The sequence below is a fragment of the Heliconius melpomene genome, chromosome 3, assembly GCF_056956725.1.
Source record: "Heliconius melpomene rosina isolate 202511_hmr_F chromosome 3, ASM5695672v1, whole genome shotgun sequence".
Classification (NCBI taxonomy): domain Eukaryota; kingdom Metazoa; phylum Arthropoda; class Insecta; order Lepidoptera; family Nymphalidae; genus Heliconius; species Heliconius melpomene.
This window is the reverse complement of record NC_140391.1, coordinates 7,469,694-7,486,045: the sequence shown is the minus strand read 5'-3', so window position 1 is coordinate 7,486,045 and position 16,352 is coordinate 7,469,694. Positions and strand designations below refer to the sequence as shown.

Genomic DNA, 16,352 nt, shown 5'->3' with positions numbered 1-16,352 from the left:
ATTTAAATTGTCTATGAGCGCCGCTCGACTGAAGTCAGCCGGCGCATTCCGTGGTTATCGCGGCCGCTGTCCACCGCGGGACAGGGACGGAGATAGCGGAGAGAAATAGGCGTGACAGGGACGCGCTCACACGCAACCCGCGCCCGTTTTTTTTAAATAATCGAGCCAGGAATGACGATAGGCACCCAGTAATTCGAAGCATTTTATCGTGCTGGCAACCCTGGCACGAACGGTGGCCGTTTAATTTGTTTCCTTGTGACTCATTTCTAAACTGTTCAGATAATTAATTTTATTGATTTTAAGTAAATGCAACTAAGGACCATTAGAGTATCTAGAGATATTTTCTGGACCTTTGAATAGATATGTTCGTGTAAACGTTATTCTTTTAATTTTTCGGAGCAAATTTTTTGTTTGTTAAATTTATGGGGTGGGCACCAGACTACTCTAGGATTCCCCCTCTTCCTACGCCCATACCAAACACCAACAACGTTGTGCTCTATTGATAATTTCAATCAGAGGGTTACATTTGGAGCCGGAATCAATAAAGATATGGGAAGTCATTTGGCTGGTGGCGTGCAGTTAATTCTGCGTTCAATTAGCGCGCAAGAAACGCCGCACCTAATTCGAGCAGAAGCTATATTTACGCCCCGTGGACGCGCATTGGACGATGCGCCTTCCTTTATTTGTGCGCGTTCGTTTCCTAATCTTACATAGATAGAGAGAGAGCCAGTCTATCTTTAAAGAGAAACCCGCGAGTGTGGCGACATCTTTTATCGCGGGTCGCGCTTCTGTTTTTGCTTATTTTGTTTTGTACTGAAACTGCGAAGCCATATTGCCCCTATAAATTATTAGTCAGAGAGATTTGTTTCCATAGTTCTGCGGCTGCAATACATCACCGTTCGCCGGATGTTAGTTTATGTTGACGCTCGCTTTGTGTTGGCGATTTCGTGCTTGTCACGCTGGACAGACGTGACAATTTCAGGCTTTTATATCTCATCGATCGTACATTTTGATGGCATAACTATATATTAAATTAACTCTGAAGTAACTCTAGCGCGTGACAGCTTCGCCATTTGTGTTTTAGATATTTTGGACATAGAATAAATAAACATTTTGTTTATGGCTTTGTTTATAATAAATTTTAAAAAAACATTATTATTATTATTATTTTACTGTTTCGATACAGCAATTGAGATATTCTTAAACATTATTATCTACTAGCGGCCCGCTCGCAGTTTTACCCGCGTGAACTATGTTATTATTAATTTCTGTCTTCATGACTACGTCCTAGTGACGTCTATGCAAAATTTGAGACTCCTAGCATTTATAGTAACGAAGTTTCATACAAACTTTCGACCACAAAAACAACCCCTTAAAAGTCGAATATTGCAAATTCCCGTCTTAGCGAGTACCTACGTCCTATAAGTAACTCCTATGCAAAATTTGAGATTCCTAGCACATGTAATTTTTGAGATTTCGTGATGAGTGAGTGACCTTTCGATTTTATATATATAGATTATTTAATATCTATTATTTAATAATATCTATCCATTTGTAAAGTTATCTAAAATAAAAGCAACAATTGCTACATTAAACACTTACACAGATTGAACGTTATTGATAACCCTTTTACTCTCATAAAATCTCACCATCTTTTACTACTTGGCAAAAACCTCCAGTTGATCCTAAACGATTTCACTCAAACATCTATATAGAGCTGCGAAGTTCACCGAGACATACAAAAAAAACTAGTTGACAGCTAACACATGTCCCAAGATCTGGTATTTATTGCACATTTGTTGTTACTTCTAGTTCATTAGCTAATTTATAGTCAAGTTTATAAATTAAATGACCCAGGAAGAATATAATACAGCAAGATTAACGACTTCCACAGTAATGTTTTATCTAAACTGTTTCAGAGTGTTATCTTAGTAAACATTTATTTAAACCTATTTCGTGAAGCAGATACTACAAATATATATCAAAAAATGTTATAAAAGAATTTAATTTACAAATATAATTTAGAAAATTCATCATTTTTATACATTCAGTAGAGTGGTTTAGCAGCTCTCGGTATATCCGTCGTCGGCCCGACTGCGTAATACTTTACGGTATGGGACGAGACAATAATGGCTCGCTCATAACATTACTCGTACTCGCCTCGAGAGGATCTGGCTAAAACTACATACATATTTTCATTGCATAATCAAATAAATGAATATTATTGAATGTCGTGTGGTTTTAATATTATTTGTATGTATTTTTAATGGTTTCTTATACATTTGTTAACAGTTTATTATTCATATATATCTATATTAACATATATTATGTTATGTTGTTTATCGTCTTCAGCATCATCATCGGCAAGAAGTTAATTACTCTAATATGATGTATTTCAAATTGATACAAAAATATTACAATCTGTAACCGCTTTTAATTTACTTACATAAGCAATTTAATAACATAAAACAATTGAATTTTAAGCTTAATAATAAATTGAATATTAATAACAAAAACTTACTTTAAATTCACTAAGCGATTCCAGATTATATGATAAAAATAATATCCATCGCTCATTCAGTAAAATTTACATAGAATGATGCGCTTGCGCCTAATTAGACAGCGTATTCCAAACATAAATCATTGCTGACTTTATGTCAGTCGTCACGCGGCTGTCGACGGAGATAGACGTAACACTTGTTTCTTTATTATTGCATTTATGTTATTTAAGACTTTGATTCTCACGGATGGATTGACTCTAGGATGTTTGAAGCGCGGATGTGTTCTATAGACTAGTAGAACTATAGCAGACTTTATATAGCGAAATGTCAGACTCGTGCGTGCCACAATAGATTACTTTGTCAGCATCAAATGTCAGTATATTCTATTTGATATACCGTATTAACTTACTGAATTAACTTTGAATGTAATGATTAGGTATTAGGTAGGTATATATATACACAAAATTTACAGTTATATTTTCATTTCTTCGCTGTGGTGTCGAGGCAAAATAAAAGGCGTTGAATTCCGCCACTCAACATGCAATTCCTCCAGAACTCGGCGGAAAGTAGAGAATGGAGTGTCTTAACTCTAGGTTCTCTCTGCCTGCTGCTGTGTGCGGGATACAACATGAAAATACACATTTTTAAAATCAATTAATCATATTAGTAACAATTAATACAATTAATTGATTTTAAAAATGCTTGAACATCTTTATAAATCTTATAATATTTTTATTTTTATTTGACCAACTTTATGCTATTTTTTAAAGAAATTCTTATAAAATACAATAATAACTTTTTTAAATTCTATAACCTTAACCAAAGTAATTTTTGCAGTTGCTGCCTTTCAAAGTTTTAATACCGTTTAATGCTATTGTACTAACTATGACAAATTAGCCATTGCATGACTCAAGTCCACAAATTTTATTAAATGTCTAAGCAATTCACACTTCAATTAGTTAAAATGAAACAGTTTAAACTAACTGACTAACTGCAATCATAGTAACCATCTAAGATAAACTCTCGAGGAATAAATAACCTATTTCTATTAAATGTCAATCGTAGTTCCGCAGATATCAATCATTTAACAAAATACCAGATTTGATTGTTTCGTTCAGAGTAAAAGATTGTATGAACTTTATTTATACAATGCCTTATAAAGCTTTACCTTTCTTAGTATAAACAAAATAAGACTCTATATTAATGGAGAATAAGAACTTTTTTATAATTTTTTTCTATATATTTGATCATGGACGCCTGAAATTGGCCAAGTGTGAGTTGGGATATGTATTTTTAATCCCTTTTCTATGGCCAATGCGATTAGAGTCGATGTATTGTATATGATAATAATGATTAGGTATAGCATAGTTTTTTTTTCAAGCAATAGTTTTATTAGTTTTATTCACTTTAAATAGTTAAACCATGAAAGAATTATTAAATACTAAAGTTAAAGGAATTATTTTAACATTAGCATATCACTGACTGTACAGAAGAGAACACCAATCAATACCTGAAGAAAAAAGGTAACCTAAAGGTTACTTATTAAGCAAAAATTTAAAACAACATTCCAAGCTTACACAGAATCCCATAGCAGAGAAGAAGAGTAAGAAAATCTTCAACTATTACTTAATAGTAAATAAAATCTAAGTAAATTTCAAGAACATTATAGTATACAAAATAAATGAACCACTAATAGATTACTTCACTTTATATATATATGTAAGTATATACCTACATATGTATGCTTAGGTAGAGCGGCGTGAACAATTTTAGCATTGGTATAATTAATTGGCGAGTCCTATGTGATAGTAAGATTTATGTCCGAGGGCTTAGCCGCGGCCAAAGAAACGCTATCAACGTTTATAAATATGCTCGATGTTCTGTTGCTACTTCCTTTTAATATTAATATTTAGTTTAAATATTTTATGGTATTATTAACTTTCATTTGAGGCTTCGACCGCTTGAAAATTCTATGTGATGGGTACCTTTGACCGTAGGTAGGTACAGTGGGTTACTTCGAAACCATTTACATAATGGATTGTACTATACAAAGAAAAAATCTATTTGAATCAGTATTTTTCGAGATTAGCGCATTTAACTAAACAAACTCATCAACTTTATTGATCTTATTAAGTATAGAGAGATATGAGATAGAGATATTTTCATACATAAAAAATTGTTTGTTAATATGAATTCTTATTGGCCCTATAGAGGGTACAATTATGTAAAGGGTACAATTATGTAAAAAATTTATTTGAATATTCCTACATTTATCTTTTATGAAAAAATTAAACAAATCCAATATAAGAATTAAGGTTAACATAAATAGATATGGAATGGAGTCTTCAAAGCAATATTACTTGTAATTGTTTGCTGTGATACCTAGATAGATAGGCTGGCCTCTAATAAACTGGTTAGAAATAGACCGCGCTTAGATATTTTTAGCATTGCGTAGTTAGAAGCTAAATTCAACAAAAAATAAATATTATTCTTAATAAGTAACTTATTAATATAATGATAAAGCAATTATTGGTCTAGTTTTATTAAAAATATATTTATTTTATATTAAGCTTTAGATTGACATGCGCTGCTCTAGTACTTGCTCAGTAGAGCATATTGCATTAATTACATGTACTTTATAATATATTATGCAGTTTATTAAATGTTATATTACATTGCCTTACGTTATAGAGGCTAAATCAAACGTTTAATTATATTGCATTGTAAATTAAAAATCAAATCAGGTTCACGCTGTATCCCGCACACAGCAGGGTAGGCAGAGGGAACCCGTCGAATTCTGGAGGTATTGCGTGTTGAGCGGAACTCAACGCCGCTTAAACTATCTCATTTTTCCTAGTAGTAATAGTAACAGCATTGAAAATAATAGTAGGCACGACATTATGACCTTTTTTAATTATAGTGAAAAAGAAGAATTATTCCTAAATTAGATACAATAAAATACTTAATAATTACCTAAATAAATTTCAACTACTAAGGTAAATATAAGTACAATTAAAAAATATACTAAACAAATTAATTTCTGCTATGAATACAAAGAAATGATTCAATGGACTGCTACAAGAACTTTTAATAAGCAAATGTCAGGAGAGTAATTTTTTATCATTCCCATTTCACACGCTTCTAAGAAGCATAGGTACCTACCGTATAAAAATAACAAACATTATATATTTTTTAATAAATTTTACACAGTTTGCTATTATAAAATGGCTTAACATGTTTTTTTTAAATACGAATGTACCAAATATTCTTATCGATCTAAATAGTAAATTGTGATATATTTAAGTATTAGTTTTCTATTTGTAAGTTCCCCAAATCTTGAAATTATTCTACCTTTCATCTTCTAGACATTTTACTCTATATTTTTTAAAATAACGTTATTTAAAATTAAAAACCGGCATCTACACACAAATTTAATTAACGTTATAATTAAAAAAAAAATCATTCAATTACTTCGTAACGGTTACCGTTGTGCATAAAGGCAGCCGTCCACTTTTTTACTATTTTTATTAAAGATATTCAAATTATAAATGCATTGCTTTCCACTTCAGCGCCTCTTGCTAGAAATACGGAAGTTAAAAGTTTAAAAATAAGTTTTTTGATGCTATATATGAATAGTACACTCGGTGCCTTTCTTGTTTCTTGAATACAAGCATAATTTCTAAGCAAAATATGAAATAGTAAAAACAGATAAACGCGCAAGACCACCTATATTAATAAATTGTAGAAAAAGACGCTCTATACACGCCTCGTAACGTGGTAAGTATATCCGCACCTTGCAAGCGCAAAAAATGTGAACAATTAAGTTAACATAATATAATAACGTAAAACCCATTTGTCAGCCAGTTTAAATTGCACATTATAACTATATAGAGAAAGATTAAATTTAACTGAGACATGCTATCACTAATATCGTTTGATGGGGGACAATGTCAGACATTCCGCGGCAGCGACATTTCTTAGTGCCTATCCATTTTCATGGAATCGTCGTGCGTTTTTCCAACACCTTTCAATTGAATGTATCGAATTCTAGAAAGTGACGCCTGGTTTTTTTTTTGTTTCTTTCATTTTAATTGGTTATGGTATTTTAAAAATGAGGTTTCATTTCCAATTATATTATTGCGAACGGAAGGAACTATGATTGACGTGAGACAGACAGATTAAAAAAGCAACCCAATTATTTACGCTGTCGTAATCGTGTTAGTATCTAAGTATATTGGTTAAGCGGTTAAAATTATTATATTTTCATTGGGTTTATCAGTAAACAGTATAAGAAATAGAAATACAAGACGTCTAGTTTATGGTGTTGCAATATATAACCGTAAATTTGATGTTTTTCAAGTTAAGTTTATTTTTAATTTTGATTAAATTGTATAGATTAATATTGGAGCTTTATGCATTAGTTAAACTTTAAATGAAATTACAATTAGTCCATATTTATAATATATCCAAACGATTATATAAACAACAAAACTAACAAACACAAAATCAACAGAAATCTCATATCGTAGTAGAAACTTAAAAATTTCAGCAACGCTACAGCAAGTTACCCGCAAATGGAATAAAGTAAAGACATAAATAAGAAGAGGTTTGTGGTGAGCGCTATAACGAGACGAGGCGAACTAGGAATTCTTGGGAGTTGAGAATTCTTCAAGTTTTGAGAGAACTGAGAGAACTTGGAGGTGCGGTTGCACTCACTTACGAGCGTATTCAATTAAAGATACACTTGATGCCGGTTTACTTTTCTGCGTATATTATAGCTAGCTAGTCGCTTTGTTTATTTGAATTTATAATGTGGGAAGTAATAAATACATATATTATACTAGTTTATTATAATTTTTTATACATATATATTTTTTTAGCACATATCTGTTAAGTCCCTTTATACATATTTAAAAAAATTGTTCAAAAATCATTTAATTTTCCCAAGATTACTTATTAATATTTTTGAGGGGAACTCTCAATCTTTTTTAAATTCTTTTTCATATTTAATTATTATAGGTACTAAACAGCCAAACTATTTCGCTATACTGTGTAAGCTATTTATACTTTACTAAATAAAAAATAATAATTCAATGAATGTAGAATGTTCCTATATCGACAAAGTAATACATAAATGTCAATATGTTAATAATTACGTATATAATACAAATTGCTTTACTAATGAAGTATCATTCCATAATTGTAATTCCCTATGTTTTGATAATAACAGTAATTTTGTAATAATCGTGATATAAGTTGCGTGTTAAAGAGTTAATAAGATAATACTAGAGTGGAACAGTATAAGTTCCGTTCCAGTTCCTTTGATACTCGATTCATTTAGTATTCTATAGATAGTTGAGAATAAAGTTTAAACAGATTAAAATTTTCCTTGTTTAATTATAATCCGGATTTACTTGGCTATTGGCTTTAAGTTATATTTTTACTTTTTTCCGCAGAGTATAAGCAGATGACCTAGTGATAAGACACTCCCTTCACCGCATTCAAGGTATGCATATTGGGTTCGCTAGTCGATTAGTGGCAGAACTCTACGCAATGTTTTGTCTTATCAGATTGGATAAATGAAACTGACTCATTTTCCGAATGCGGATCGAACCTGTAGCCACCACGTTAAAAGTCAAATGTTCTTCTGCTTTACGCTGGCATGTACGTATAAAGCATATAAATAAATTTTCTTAGAAAAAACAATTGTCCTTAATATTTATGTTATTAAGTACTTTCATACATTTATATATATGTGGTTTTACTAAAACAACAGAGTGTAGGCTACTTTATAAGTTTGTATAAACATGATTCATAATATTATAAGTGCTTGTTGAAATGGAAACATTGTAAGACAAAGACATGATTACAATGATTCATTAGGGCTCGATGCTTTAGAAATAATATTAATTTATTACACTTCTATTGCAATTCTTCTTAAACTAGTTTTAAAATCTTTTTAATTCATTTTTTTAATTAATATATATTAATTTCAATTAATAATTCGATAAATAGAGAGATGGTTTCAACGCATCCTCCTCCTCCTCCTCCTCCTCCATCAACCACTCCTGCCTAATAAAATGCCAACTTTGAATTCCAAATATATTATGAGTTTATCTAAAACAAGTAAAAATCTAGATATGTAGGTATATATTTATTAAAAGAAAAAAAGATAAATATTAATTAGATAACTGTCAGTATATAAAAAAAAATATCCTGAAATAGATATGATTCATCTATAAAATAGCTTAACGAATTGCAGTTATTTCTCATATCCTTTTATTATATAGATACTTATGTAATATAAGTATAGCTATTGCTAAGCAAACCTAGTTTGAGAGATTTGTGGGTGTTTACGGAGGCGTGAGAATTTTGAAATTTATGCGACTTGTCTAAATAATAATTATATTATCAACTGAGGACTTCATTATTGGTGAAAACTAGAATTTAGTAGTGAACTTCTAAAAGCTGATTTTTTTATTAAATTTATTATGTACTTTTCTTATTACATAAATTAGATAAATACCTATCTATATAAATATAACTTTTACTATAAAAAGTTATATAATTCACATTTTGCAAGTAAGTATGTGGTAGGTATACTTACAGCTTTGTTATGAAAGTAAATTTAATTTCTTAAGAATTTGCTTTCAATACAGTTGCCAAAACATAATAAATTTATTTGGAAATATTTTAACGTACATTATATTATAGTATATTTATTTTTAGAGAACACAAAAATATATTTTACTCTTATTAAAATCTGTTCGTACCATAACTAAGATTTTTCAAAATTACATTTACTTGCAATAAGAAACTTTTAGCAGTATCTATCTAAAATATATATCTATTAAAAGATAGATCCTACATCTATTAACCGTTCAAGAACAATTATAAGGACAAACGGTACAATTTTCACACGATTTTTGGTTCCCACAAGCAACAAAGGGCGACTAAAAGTGAATTGAGGAATCACCATGGCTCACGTAAGCCGTTTGGAGGTTACTAGGCTTACTGAGACCGGTTTGTCACATGGCTGCAAGCACGTGCGGCCTCCAGGAACCACATAGCCATAATAAAACATATGTTTTTAATGAATCCGCTAGGACTTAAACGATGGAGATCGGTGTTTTTATATATTTTGGTAAAGAGATACTGATATAGTTTAAAATTCAGATAATTTTAAATAATTACAATAATACTTAGCAAAAGAGTTTTTTTTTATTTTTTTCATTATTTAATAAGAAGAATACTATTATTAATAATATTTTATTGTAGTTTAAACTGTATATAGATCGAGTGAAACAGAAGTAACTGGGTGGCACGCAAAGGGTGAGACCCTCGCAAACTTATCGCATTATTCAAGTAAACGCGACTCTTGAGTAATTTTGAAATATTACAATTTTCGAGCGCCACCACACTGCTTCGACAAACTAACTTTCTTATAATTTCAGTGTTGTTATTATTTACGAATATTCGAAATATTGAAAAAAGTTATCAACTCTTTATAATTATAAAAATCTAATTTATAACTACACTTTCTAAGTAATCTTTAAACGCGAAGGATTCAAGAACATAAAAAAAAAGTTGTCGAAAAATAAATTTTAAATATAGTATTGTTTATTTTTTTTAAATAATACAAAAAGTATTTTTTAAACAAGTTCCTTTTTTAATACAAAACAGATGTCAGAGTTTAAGTAAAACAGATATTTAGGCAGTAGCAATCAAAAATGCTATAACAATATAATATTTTATTTTAAAACAATAACGACCCAAAACATGTGCCGATAATTGAAGTAACAGTAACGAATCGCTCAAAAGAATTGCATAACTAATAAAAAAAACTGGGAATTTGCAAAAAATTGCATATTGTTATGCATTGTAATGTTAACTAGAGAAAAGATGCAAATTCCAAAGCAAACCGTTATGTTTACAAATTTCTTTCAAAGTTCCGTTAAGCCGTGAAAAAGAGGAGTCATAAATGAAACAATGGAAGTATCCCGTACCGGATTGCACAATATGACAAAAGGGGGGCTCTATTCACCTGAAGGTACCAAATTAGTTGAACAATTATGCCGATATTTTGAAGAATTGTGGCCAGAGACATTACACCTTGAGGTTATTTATGACTCTATTTGTGAGGTTCATTACAAAAGTTCGTTTCCGTGTTCTTTATCTAAAAATATTATCATTCGACAAGAAAATTTACTGCTTTCGGGAATCGTATTAAAAACTACACTGGCGGTTTTTTAATCCTATTTTTAACAAAAGTATTGTATAAACTACAGGTAAATTTTATCTTTTCATTATTTTTTAGTAACAAAAACCTTACGTTTTGCTTAGTTGAAAAAAAAATGCAAACTCAACTACATACAAAATGTTATATCATCTCTATCAAATGAATATTGTAATAATTGAATAATTAACATTATTTGTACGCGAAGCAAGTTATTGAACAGATGCGGTGGTTTTATGACGGCTAATAGAGTTTATGGGTTTTTTATTGACATTAATGTTCTCTTGACTCCGCCGTTTACGAGCACCTCATTCATTATCGAACTGGGGTCAAAACATCTTTAAATCATATACAAAAATACGAAATAAGTTTAGTCAACGCGTTTCGGTGCTTCCTTATAAATATTGAAATATATTGACATCTTTATGATAGAGATATATTTTTTTAATTTCCTCTATTTCTTTAATTTAATTCAATATTTATTGTAGGAACTAATGAATACTCGTATATGATTTTTTCAGCTTCACGCTGTATCCCGCTTGGAGCAGGGTAGGCAGAGGGAATCCAGTATTGAAACATTCCGTTTCCCGTTTTCTGCCAAACTTTAGAGGCTTTACGTGTTGAGTGGCGGAACTGAACCCCACGCTTTGCCTCGACACAAGAATGAATAAATGAAAATATTAAATATTTTAATTGCTCGAATGGTAATTGAACGCACTACTACTTATCGCATTTACAGTCACACGCTTGTGTCCCTACGCAATAACTGACCTAATAATATATTATAGTGCTTTACTTATCTTAAGTTCAAAATATAAGCAATTTATCATTAAATTAAATCGATCGGATTCTTAAATCTACCGATATTTAAAAGCATTATTTAAATAAGTCGATAATGTTGTAACAACAGAACACCAATGAGAATACAAACGACGCGTGCACCCACGCTCTACAATTTATAGCCTATACGATAATTATGCGGATTTAAAGCTGAAGTGCGATGCTTTACAGTTCCTCCACGGTTCCTAGCGATACCTGATAAGTCGATTAACATTTTTTTTTATGAAACCAGAAAGAAAAAGAAAGAAATTTCGCGATTAATACAATCTAAATAAGCAATTTACTTCCAGCGATCGGTCAAAACGTTAAAAGTGAGTGCAATTTGCCTCTTGCGACGTTTCGAAGATATGCATTTTTTTAGCGCACGTCAGTTTTTGCGCGTACCGCGGGAGGTAAACGTTCACCTGGTCGTGCGTAATGTTTAACGCGTCGAATCGATTTTTTTTTTGCTTAAATTAAAAATTCGATAGCGAATGATCGACCGCACGTGAGCTGAATACGAAGAAACGTTATAGTACGAAGTAGTTTTATTTATAGATCTCATTTATTTGTCTTTTATTTATTGGATTGTTATCAAGATGTTTTGTATGTATGCCATAATTGTAGCAGACATGTATATATGTATGAATTATTTTAAGATTTTTTAATATATTTTAAAATACTTTACTATTGTAAATATACTTAAGAAATTCGTGTTATTATTTGTATTTTTTAACATAAAAAAACTTCAAGTTATTTTACAATATGCCGCCTCTAAATACCTCTAGTGCATTTAAAATAAATATACGATAAAACATGAATTTTAATCAAATTCGCTATAGGCAGATGGTTTAATACTTATAAGGTAATAACGACTGCCAACCGGCATCGGCACTTACACCCGATTATAAAAACTGAAAAATTGTTTGAATCACTCATTAACTTATTAAGATGATAATTTATTATCGAATAAAGTTTTTATAGTACCGTATGGTATATGTTTTAAGTTTCATATGAATCTAAGTTTAGTTTTTTTTATTAATTATGATAAAAAATTGTCATGATAAAAAAATACTATTTAGTTTAAAAGAACCTGGTGTCAAATCATTATGTTCTCCGCTTTCCGTCTACGCAGCACTTTGTCTTACAAGAGCGGAGAAATGAAAATAAATCAGTTCCCCCAATAATTAATAATTTAGATAAGAAAACTTTTATTATAAGAGAATTTGTGTTTGTGTGAGTGATTATGATTTATATCTCCATAGGAATAAGTAAATATTCTATAAATTAGATGAAAAAAATATTTCATATTATTCTCGTTTAAAAAAAATACGGAGCAAAGTGAAATAAACCGATGAATGGTATAAATGCACGCAATACTTAAAGTATCGCGTCATTCAACTGTTTTTTTTTCAGCTTCCCGTTGTATCCCGCTTATAACAGGATAGGCAGAGGAACCTAGTGTTAAGACACTCCGCTCCCGACTTTCCGCCAATTTTTTAAGGCATTTTTTGAGATACCAGGGCGAAGAAATGAACATATTTACAAATAATTATTAATTTACCCAAGTAGGAATCGAACCCAGAACTTTCGCGTTTAATGTCTTGTGTCCGTTGATGTTCAATAGAAAATAAAACTATTTTTTGTTATATTTTCTATACAATTCTGTTTTAAAAAATATTTTTAACATACTACGGTTGCAATAGGATTAGGATTACGAAAGAGGTTAAAACGTTTAAGGCCAGTTTAAAATCAGAGGCTGCGATGAATAATGTGATGTGATAAATGACAAATATGGAAGCGCACTCGAGTAGAATCTTTAATAAAGCTGCGCCGGCGCAGAAACACCCTGAACTACTTTTTTAACTTAATTCTCAAGGAAGTTCCTTCAAGAAATGTTAGTGGAAAAACTAAACTTGTTTTTTTGAAAATTATGTGTTCTATATAACTTGTTTCATACGATTATTCGTTTTGTTGTCACTTAATAAAATTGAGATAAATTTCGCTGGCTATATTAAAAGGTGTTCGGTTAATAAGTTAAGTTTCAAATATATAAAAAAAAATTATATTCTTATATTATCTACACAATAAGTATAAGTCAAATATAGACTCATTGAAATTAAATCATATATTGAAAATATTTTTTTAGCGAGGAAACTAGTGTTAGGTCACTCCGTTGCCATTAAGACACTTCCGTTCCATACTTGCCGCCGAATAAAATAATAACAAGCATATATTTGCCGAATAACTACCTACCTACATAACTCTACTTTTTTATTCATTGTAATTTTCAAATGCTTGTGATTTTTGTGCGTTGACAGAGAACCTTACAAAAAAACTAACCTATTGTTTTTTTCTCCTTAATTTTTATGACTTAATTTTTTTTCATACCTCTAGAAATAAAAAAAAATACGTAATTCTATAACATTGTTCCTCTAATACAAAGCTCTCTCGAAAAGTAATAGTGTTAAAAGGTCGATGTATTTTTTTTACACAATTAACAACAGCAAAAAAATATAACACCAGTAATTTTTACTTTGATTTGTTATATTATTAACATTACACATTTTGCTTTTAAAACTTTTTTTATTGAGACAGTTGTACCAAACTATTTATAATTTATAATTTCAGTATAAATATAATCTCAATAAAAAAACATTCATTACTATATTTTAGAAACGATAGGTATACTATTTTTTTCTAGTTATTCATTTTTCAGAAGTAAGATAAAATATTTGACTAAACTTATTATTTATAAAATTACTATTTTTTGCATACAAAAACAATGCTAATTGTTATTTTATCACATCAATTAAATTTTATATACCTAAGCTAAATTATTAAATGATAACCGTACTACCGCTAAACGACTAAATATCTAAATAATATCACTGGATTCACAAAAGTAATTACGGAACATCTATTTTTATCTACTAGCAGTATATTATCTATTGTATTTTACTTTTTATAAAGTACGACAATGGCTCATATTAATAAGGAATAGAGTCGAATTTCCCATCTCTTGGCTAATAAAATATTTATTATAGTATATGGAGTTTTTAAACTGCCAAACATGCAAATAATAACAGTCAATTAACCTAAACAATTATATTATCTGCAAATTATAATTAATCTTTTATAATAAGACTATAAATCTTAATTGCATATTTAATGTATAACTTTGTTTTATTAAGTTTATTTTCTATATATTAAGGTTAATTCAAAAATTTTAAACTTAGTTTATAAACCGTCCACTCTACAAAAATAATTATTTTTATGACTTACAAATTCCAGTTAAGAAACTAACTTTTCTGAATCTACTACTACTTACTTATCTAATGTAAGGTGTTTATAATTTATGTTCATTAATATGTCAATATAATTAATTTATTTAATTTAGCAACGTTCATGATTTAGAGCTATAAAATTGAAATAGAATAGATACTTGGACAGCGTTAGTCTATTGTCATTATACTGTAGGGCTATTTATCATTATTTCTGAGCGATTAATAAACAATTGTCATCATTACAGAACATAGTCACTCGACGAGGAAGCCAAGTTAAAAGTTTGTTTAGTAAACAAAACTTGTTCCGGACCTTCTGCTCCCGAGCGGTGGAGTCGGGAGCTATAAATCGGCAATAAACTCACCTTAAGCGGTGCGGCCGCCGTTCGCCGTCGGCAAACGGGGTCGCTGCATCCCGCTTGAAGCGAACTTCTTCACAAAATTCACAGTTCTACAATATAAAAAGTTCAGAGTTTCACTCGTCAAGTCACGTGTCAGCGTTTTAGATGGGCATGAGCGCAATGCGTAATGTGCCGGCGAGCACGTGGGCCAGCGGCGTTGGGGCACGTCACGCGCGTTGTTTACTGGCGGCGGTGTGTTACGCAACGCGTAGTCGCCGAGGCGCGCGTCAGTGGAGTGTGCCGAGCGATGGTTTACGAGCGACGCGGCGCCCCCCGCCGGCGACGCCGCACACCGCGGCGCCGCACTAAATCTGCGACCAACAGAAAAGGACACCACCACCCTCCGCTAAGCCGACACCATTGACGTCCGAGGGACGGCGTTAATCGCAGCGATTAATTGAACGGTCCGCAACGCGATGGACTTGTATCGGCACCGGCGTGGACGCCCGTAGCGCGGCCGATGCGAACAAGTGCGGCCTCGTAAACTTTCTTGGTGTATCGTTCGATGCACCAGACGTTGATAGCGCTCGCTCGACCTGGCGGCTGCTCTACTTCACTTTTACTTTTTTATTTCCATTGTTACTTTCACTTGTTCATTATTTATAATTAATTTATTTCTTTAAGATAATGGCAGGTGATTTTAATGAATAAGCCCATTTTAAAATCACAGTATGGGATATAAATTAAAGTTATAGTAGTGTGTCCAGTTAAGTCTAATAATAATTAGCTTACTAGATCTTGAATAACTTTCTGTAAGATGACTATAATATTAAAAATGTTCAAACAAAATCAGTGAACTTGATGAGTCAAGAAGCACTGAAGATATACTGAGGAGAGCTCAAAAGAGTCTGATGAATTCTTGATAGATCATCGGGAGTGGTACTGTTGATGATCTATAATCATTAAATATTTTATATGCTGGATGCATTTCTTTGAGAATTACTGTTCAAAAAATATTCATTATAAAATACAAGTTTCCCGCAATATTAAATACAATATCTCTAAATTAAAAAATATGATGTAATTATTAATTTTAATATTATGAAAATATATTATCTATATTGACCCCGTTAATCCCGGAACATACTTATGTGTCAAGATATAATAATGT

General features: G+C 30.9%; 1 protein-coding gene across 2 annotated transcripts in view; it reads right to left on the bottom strand.

The window, feature by feature from the left end:
• The window catches only part of LOC146540009 (homeotic protein antennapedia-like), a 156,232-nt gene extending 140,531 nt beyond the window's left edge, over positions 1-15,701 (bottom strand). For both annotated transcript variants that reach the window (XM_085207633.1, XM_085207631.1), the window contains exon 1: positions 15,206-15,701. The gene's annotated coding sequence lies outside the window, so the exon portion shown is untranslated. The remainder of the gene's footprint in view (positions 1-15,205) is intronic.
• Positions 15,702-16,352: the final 651 nt, after the last annotated feature.